Source organism: Nicotiana sylvestris, chromosome 9 (genome assembly GCF_000393655.2).
Source record: "Nicotiana sylvestris chromosome 9, ASM39365v2, whole genome shotgun sequence".
Classification (NCBI taxonomy): domain Eukaryota; kingdom Viridiplantae; phylum Streptophyta; class Magnoliopsida; order Solanales; family Solanaceae; genus Nicotiana; species Nicotiana sylvestris.
Window position 1 is genome coordinate 78,822,574 of NC_091065.1, and position 9,169 is coordinate 78,831,742.

The following is a 9,169-nucleotide window of genomic DNA, read 5'->3' on the forward strand; positions in this document are numbered from 1 at the left end:
CAAAGTTCACTCTTCGCAATAAATAGAATTTAAAACACTAAGAAGATACAAAGTACATGGCGTAACAATGAAGTTCACAAAATTATAGCCAACAAATATATGTCACGATCATTAAACTTTACATTTAGGTGCAACCTATAAATACCAACTTAGACGGAAAGTTAAAGAGAAAGCGAAAGGTAAAATGAACCCAGAGGCATAAATACTAGTCTAAAAATTAACTTTTAGCGCATAAAAAAAATATGGGTTAAAATGCTGAAATTTGAACTACATTAGTTCAAACTCTAGGGAAAAATGTTGGAGTTCACGAAAAAAAATACTAGAGTTTGAACTAATATAATTTTATGTCAAACTCCGAAAAAAAACTGCTGGAATTAAAAGAAAAAAGTGTTGGAGTTTGAACTAATATTAATATTTGAAACTCCACCATAACTTTTTCATATTTTGGCCAAGTCCTTTTTTTGAATTTTATTTCCGCATTGAAAATGATATTTTTATCTACTTTACATATGCTGGCTATTTCTTCAATTACTGGGCCGAAATGTGGCCAAATTGTGCTATTTTTTCGTCTTCCGAGTTAAAAAATAAATAAAAAAATAGAGCTATCCAGTATGTTATAGCTTCTACCTGTTTTTCAGCTCAACCGAGCTTGCAAGTCTCCGAGGGATCCAATACAAATTCCTAGGGATCGTCATGGGCCAAAATCAATAAATGATTTATAATAGGAATTTTTACCTCCTATAACAAAAGTTAACATCTTATTTATTTTAAATAAATATCATTTAAAAAAATTATATTTTATAGATACCTTTTAATGTTTGTAGCAAAATATCTAATTTTGGTTACCTCCTAGCCCTAAGCCACTAAATACGCTATTCAAATTACACTATTTTCTTTCTCTCTCTACTTTGATACATGACATTCTCTTCCCCATTTCCTGAAAACACAACCGAGGGCCAAAATTACTCATCGGAATTAAAGTCAGCATAATGAGAAACTCATCTAGCTTGTACATAAACGTTCAATATATTAAACACAAAAGCCATCATCGCAATTCTCCGAAAAACCACTTGCCGACGGAGGATTCTTGATTTTCCGGCGAGCAATTCTTGATTTTCCGGCAAGCTTAATTGGGTAAATGATGGTGCGATTGATGTAATGAAAAAGGTAAGGCGAAATGAGGACAAAGGATAATGGGTTGTTGTAATTTTGCCCAAAGGGAAAGAGGAGATTTGCTGCAATAGCTGATTCTTTCTTTGTGTTGTGAAAAGGATTCATGATGACTCTGCTCACAAGAGAACAAAGGCACTTGATTGAATACAAAGGGTCAGAAGCAACTTGATTTTCTGTTACGAAGGGCCCTTCGTATTTGATCAAATACGAAGGGCACTTGATTGAATACGAAGGGCCTTTTTGGTGAGATTCGGGGTTTTGCTCGACGGCGGATTCGCTGGAAATTAGGGTTTGTTCTTGAACAAAGATGACGGAGTTTGGGGCTGAGCGATTTGATTTTCTGTTAATATATTTCAATGTATTTTCAATGTATCACGCTGTATTTTCATGTATTCAAGTGTATTCATTGTTTTTTTTCCATTGTAATTCAATGTATTTCGTTGTATTCCACATATTTCGCTATATTCCACGTATTTCATTGTATTTATTGTCTTTTTTTAATTGTATTTCAATGTATCCCGTTGTATTCTATGTATTTCATTGTATTTACTATCTCTCCATATGTCATAAATGTATTCATATGTTTTTTTTAATTAATATAATTTATGTATTCAGATGTATTATATAATTTCTCTGAAGATTGGTATGTTTTGGGGTATTTTTCGGTTGAGAATCTTTTTTATACAAGGAAATACAAAATTTGTGCGTTATAATTGCGTTTGTTGAGTTATATTATGAGTCTATTATGTTAATTGATTCACTTTCCATTTAAAAACAGTGTAATCCCCTGTTTCTCGCCGTGAATACAGTCGAATACAATAATTTGTCCAGCTGTAATCCCATGTTTTACGCTATGAATACAGTCGAATACACTCGAATACAACAACTGATTAGCTGGACTTTACTGATTCACGCCTATTTTTGCTACTGTATTCATGAATACAGTAGCTTAAATACATCTAATACATCTTATAACAATATAAAACATATTTATAATCCGTAATATAGCAAATACTATTTATAGATAGCTAATTACCACTAAAAGATAGTGCTTTATGAAAATTTCTCTTTATAATATGGGGTGACTATTCTAATATGGGAAAGATAAAGAGTCTTGAAATAAGAAACTATTGTTTGCAATCCAGAGCACACATACAAAAAGTAAAAAAAAAAAAAACAATATTGACCAAATTTATAAAGTGCTACCAATGTTGGCCATTGTTTTATTTTTTCTATTACGAAGTGGCTAAGCTTCCTTCTTTGCTTCTCTTCTCTGCTTCTCCGCTAATTATTTTGTAAACTATGACCAAATTGCTATGGTTATAGTTCCTTTTCCAACTCAAGGATACCTCAATCAATTCCTCTATCTCTCTCGTCTTGTTTCTTCATATAATATACCAATTCATTATGTTGATTTTAGTACAGAAACTAGTCACATTAAGGATCGAATCCACAGTTATAATTTAGCAGTTGCTGCTAAATACTAATTGCGTCAATTTCCTATAATTCTCCACCTCACCTTCTTATATGGCCCCTCCTAACCGTTCTAATAATTGTTCTAAACCATATGAACACTTATAGACTTATAGCATCAGTTCTGAATACATCTTTAACATTGTATAAGCACATTAGTATATTTGTAAGGAAGTTTTCCAACATAACAAAGAGTTTGTTAATAAAATAATGTTCATTAACAGAAAATCAGAAAATAGAAGGTTAAAACTCAAAATGCAAAAATATTCCAAGACCAAAATTTTCGTGTGTGTCCTTAAGAAATCTAATCCCCTTACTGTTACCTAAGGTATTTAGATTAATTCTTACTGAAAAACTATTATGTAATAGCGGCAATGCAAACTATAAAACTTCGACGAACTCAGATGGCAGAATAAATCACACAATGCATACTCCATTTAATTTTACAAAGAGATTTTTACATGCTTAATCCTTTATTTAATATTGTTTTCATTAATAATATTATTCTTCATTTATTCCATAAATGGCAATTTCTTTTTCAATTCTAGCACATTTTAAAAATAAGCTGACCCTTAGATTAAGGAGTTAGTTTTATTCTAATAATATTGATATCATTTCTCTCTCGTCATTATAGTAAAACTTTCCTTTTTTCACTCGTTTGTAACGGCACTGTAACGGCACTCCCCCCTCTTCCTTTATTGTTGCTACCTTCTATCTCCATTCTTGCATATAAAAATCAAATTTAAATATTTTTACTTATTTTTATACAAGTAATATATATATATATATATATATATATATATTAAATTTAAATTGTTCATAATGTATATACGACAAATATACCTTATATATTTTCAACTAAACATGCATACATTTTTTGCTTATATTTTGTATATTAATAATGTGATTAGATGGAATTTTTTTTGTGGGATGTTCATGGTATGTATAAGATATAAAATATTTTATACTAGAAATATACCATAAATATGAAAATCTTCAAGGAAAAACCTATGCATATACTAGTATATTTGTAGAATTTTTATTGTATAAAACTTAATTACTCTAAATATACACCATGTATATTTAATATATTTGTAAAATATTTACAATGTCAATTAATATACGTTTTATATATCATTAAGATTTAAATGTACAAACATGAAAGAATCAAAAATCAAATAATATAAAATTAGTCAAATTATTGTTCAACGTTAATTTAGGAAGTTAAGGAGAAGAATCAGAGCTGCTTTGGATTTCTTTTTTTGGAATTGAATGCTTTAGATTTTTTAAATCGTGATTTTGGGTCCATATTTATAGTTTCATGCTAAAAATATAATTATTTAGGTGTCTTTTTTTGTAGAATACCTACTAATGCTAGGTAACTAAAATATTTTCTTAAATATGGCCTACTTATATTTTTTCTATGCAGAAACTTATTGAAAATTTGGTAGTGAAAAATTTAAAATAATGTCGTTGTATTTATAAGCAATAAAAGGATAAGATGAAGAAGTGCAGTTTAAAATGTGTCTAATCCATTTTCTATTCACGCCCTTTAAGAAATACTCAATAGATTTGTGGTCATTTATGATTCCATGATGGCACTCTCGAGACGTGGTGGTGTCTACAAAAAATATCGAAGCCTGTCGTTTTTATGTTATTTTTATTTTTACTATTGAAGTTTTTTTAACCTCGCTTAAGCTTGAGTTTGAAAATTCGAGTTTCCGATACTGGAATTTATTTCGAATGAGTATTGTTGAAGTAGATTAGGTATATTTTAAGAAGTTTGAATCTTAATTTTGGAATGATTTGATAGAGATTTGTGGTAGTTTCAATTGAAGTTTAAGTCAAATTCAAAGTAAACGAGGACCATTGAAGAAGTATGCATTCCCACGTGTATTCCTCGAATATCCCTTGTGTATCTTTATATATCCCATGTATAATTGTGTATATTCATATATACATATGTGTGAAATATTTTCAAGTATGAATTTTGACTCCAAATTTATCCAAATCACTTTCAATCTTTCTCAAACTATAATGTCTAGTTCTATGTGTTTTCAACAATCTCAATCATACTTATTGAAAGAATATTTTTTCCCCTATGTATTATATATTATTAGTAATTTTTTTTATTAAATAGCATTTTATGGCTAAATGATGGTAAACTTTCATGATGGAGAGATCGGTGAACGAAAAAGTAGCACGATTTTGGCCAATACAATGATAAAATGGAATAGTAACAAGTGTTGAAGATAAAGCCCAATGCAAAAAGTGACATACGAATGATAACAATTCATCAAATACTAGATGGATAGGCCCTTGCAAGCACGGGCCCAACATTTTATATATGAATGTCAAGATTCAAGCAGAAGGAAAAATTATATATACTGAGACTGAAGTTATTAAACTGAGACTCATGAAGATAATAAATAGTATTCTATATTGGTATTGTTAAAGATCCAAACATTCTTAGACAAGTGGTGCATGTAGGTGAAAAGTGTGTCTAAGATGCAAGGCAATAACACTTAAAGCTACATTTTGCAACATAGGAGGATATGTTATTTCTCATGGTCAATTCTAAGTAAGGCTTCATAGCACCTTGTGTGACGACCCGGTCGGTCGTCTTAAGAAGTAACGCCCGATCCCCTATTAGCTACTTTCTCTAAGTTTATTTCTGCTAATGTGATTTGTCGGGATGTTCGGTTTTGAGTTTCGGGGAGTTTTGGGACACTTAGTCCCTAAATGAGAGCTTAAGTGTTGGAAAGTTGACCATAGTCGGAACAGTATGAAGACGACCTCGGAATGGAAATCTGATGGTTCCGTTAGCTCCAATGGGTGATTTTGGGGTTAGGAGCGTGTTCGAATTGTGTTTTGGAGGTCCGTAGCTAATTTAGGCTTGAAATGCCGAAAGTTGAATTTTTGAAGTTTCTGGCCCGATAGTGAGATTTTGATCTGAGGGTCAGAATGGAATTCCAGAGGTTGGAGTGGCTCCGTAGTGTTGAATGTGACGTGTGTGCAAAATTTCAGGTCATTCGGACGCGTTGTGATAGACTTTTTGATCGAAAGCGTATTTTGAGGAAATTTGGAGTTCTTAGGCCTAAATCCTTGGTTAATTCGAGGTTTCGATGTTGTTTTAGGTGTTTTAAGGATTGGTACAAGTTTGAATAAGGTATTAGGTGATGTTTGTGCTTTTGGTTGAGGTCCCGGGGGCCTCGGGGTGATTTACGATGGTTAACGAGAAGTTTGAGGAAATGTTACAGCTGCTGTATTTTTGCTACTTCTGGTATTTTCGCATCTGCGGTTTGGGGACCGCAGATGCGGCACCACAGAAGCGGCTTTGGGTCAAGTCCTCAAGAACCACAGATGCGGTGAATGTCTCGCAGAAACGGAACCGCTCCTGCGGTAAATGCTCCGCATATGCGAAAATTGGGTTTTAAGTGAATGTCGTAGATGAGACATAATTTCCGCAGAAGCGGGACCGCAGATGCGGACCCAGAGCCGCAAACGCGGGAATCGCTGGGCAGAACATATAAATAGTTGCCTTTGCAAAATTGAGCCATTCTTTCACCATTTTCATCCGGGTTTGAAGCTTTTGAGAGAGATTTTTGAGGAAAACAAAGGGGAATCACTTGGAGGTAACATCCTTGACTTCATAACTCGTTTTTATGTGATTAAAGACCTAATTAGTGGTGAGAAATTTGGGAAAAATGGGTAATTAGAGCTTGAGTTTAAGAGGCCTTTAAATGAGGATTTGAGGGGTTATTTAGACTCCGATTTCAGTGTTCTTGTTATGTATAGACTCGTGAGAGTACGAGGTTTCTGAAAATGTAAATTTCACCCGATTTCGAGATGTAGGTCCGAGGGGCGTTTTGGTTATTTTTTTACATAATTTCGCACATTAGCTTAGACTTTAATTGTAGAATTAGTACTTGAAGTGTTATTTACCTTATGTGATTGAATTGAATAGATTTGGGCCATTTGGAGTCGAGTACTCGTGGCAAGAGCGTGATTTTGGGTTGACTTTGAGCCAGTTCGAGGTAAGTGGCTTGTCTAACCTTGTGTGAGGGACTTTCCCTTTAGGATTGGTATATTTGGTAATTGAAAATGACTTGTACGTGAGGTGACGAGTGCGTACTCTTGCTAATTGTTGGAAATCCAATTTTCTTTAAGTACTTACTAGTATGTTCCTTTCCTGTTTCTATTACTTGCACTATTAAGCCTACTGTTAGCTTATGAAAGCATGTCTAATTGACTTAATTGCTTCATTTGATTTAACCGCCTTACTTGAATTCTTTGCAGCATGCTAGGCTAGAATCACTTATTGCCTTAATATGAATTTTGCTATTTCTCTTTATCTTCCTACTGCTGCTGTGTATTTATTTCGGGACTACGGATGTGGAATTCCGGTAGCTCCCCCTTGTCTGTTTACTTTGGGACTACGGGTTAGATTCCCGGTAGATCTTCCTGCACATTTACTTTGGGACTACGGGTTAGGTTTCCAGTAGATACCTCTGCACAGTTATATGGAACTACGGGAATGCACCCGATAGATCCCCTAGTACTAGGTATTTACATTTCGGACTACGGAACGGGATTCTGGTAGATCCCTGCGCACTATGAGTTGGATTACGGGACGGGATCCCAGGAGATCCTTCGGACATATATATAATGGACTACGGGACGGTATCCCGGGAGATTCGCTGGATATGTAAAGATGGGATTACAGGACGGTATCCTGGGAGATCCCCGATTGTTACTATTGATGCTGAACTGTATTTCTTTTCCATGTTTACCGTGTTCTGTATAATTGTTGTTGTTCTGTATATCCTGTGTTATTTTATTGGCGTACTTATTTATACTGTTCTGTCCTATACTGTTGACCTTTATATTTATTTAACCTCAGTAGGGCCCTGACTTTCCTCGTCACTACCCATCCGAGGTTAGGCTTGGTACTTACTGAGTACCGCTGTGGTGTACTCATGCCCCTTCTACGCATGTTTTTCATGTGCAGACCCATGTACCACTGATCAAGCCTACTATCCTTGAGGGAGGCGACTGCTCTAGAGACTTCAAGGTACATCTACCGCGTCCGCAGACCGAGAAGTCCCTTTCTATTCCTGCTTTTAGTATTTAGCCCTTATGTACTTCCTGTTCTTATTAGACAAATTCCGGAGTTGGAGCTATATAGTATTTCCTTTTCTTAGCTTGTGATTCGTGGGTTTCCGGGTCTTGGATTTAGATATTGGTTTTGAGATCTATATAAATATGGTGTATGTCGAGCGACACATTTAACACTGTTATTGCCTTATTTCTACTTTTAAATTGTTTTACTTCCGCAAATTTTGGTTATCTTCCGCAAGTTTTGGTTACAAAGCACATTTCATATGCCAGGTGTTACAAAGCACATTTCATATTTTGTATGTCAGCAGACTTGTACATTTTATGTACGGACATATTTATTTTTCATGATTGGAATCCAATTCTTCATCGCGGGACATCGCATTTAATTATTTTTTCACGAGTTAAGACAACGTTGGAATCCTTATACTAATCCTTAATCTTTGATGATCTAGCTATTTTTGATTCCTGTTTCAAGAAAAAGAAGAAATTAAAGATGCAAGAGGAAAGCAAAGCATGAAAATTAGAAAAAAGGAAGGATGATTACATTGAAATTAAGAAATAACATTAAAAAAACAAAAACAAAAATCATTGTGCCATTTAAAGTTTTCTAACTAGAAGATAATATTGAAAATATCACAATTTTTTTTGTGTGTGTGTATGCTTAGCAATCTATTTGTAGAAAGATCAATTTTAGCAATTAAATTTCTGATCAAACTGCACATATCCAAGAGAGGAGCAGTCTTGAGTGCAAAATCAAACATTAAATTCAATAATAATATGCAAAGCTTTGGCATAAACCTTTAAACATCATTTTGTAGTGACACAAATGATTGTAACTGCTTCATATCGTTTCTGCCATTTTGGTGCAGTCTTATACTTAGTAATTCCTTGAGTAAAACAAGCAAACAGATTTGATCACCCCTTGGCCCTTGCCATTAAAATCCTGTACATAAAAGTTAGTCCAAGAAGATAATTCTGCGAAGTTACCAAACATAAACCATTCTCATAGTCTCCATCATCCATCATTCTCGATAACCAAATCATCCTGACTAACTTAGAAAGCAACCTTCTTATTATCTTTTGTAGCTTGAGAGTGACTGTTGCAAGTTTGAGACTACCAAGCAACATTTCTGTCTGTGCACCTTGGAGATATCCAACTTTCTTCAAAATGTTTAGTAGATCATAATACTAATCCATCTCCTATTCAATCACATCAATAAAATTCTTCAATCAGTTTCATATCTAAAGTATGAACATATTTAAACATACCAATAAGTAAGAGGCAATTGTAGTTACTTATAGACAAATTATATTAGGATTCAATCAGAGGAGTTTTTCACAAATAGCTTTTCTACGGTGGTCAATGTCCCTTTTTCATTTTTGTGGTAAGTGCATCTAAGTA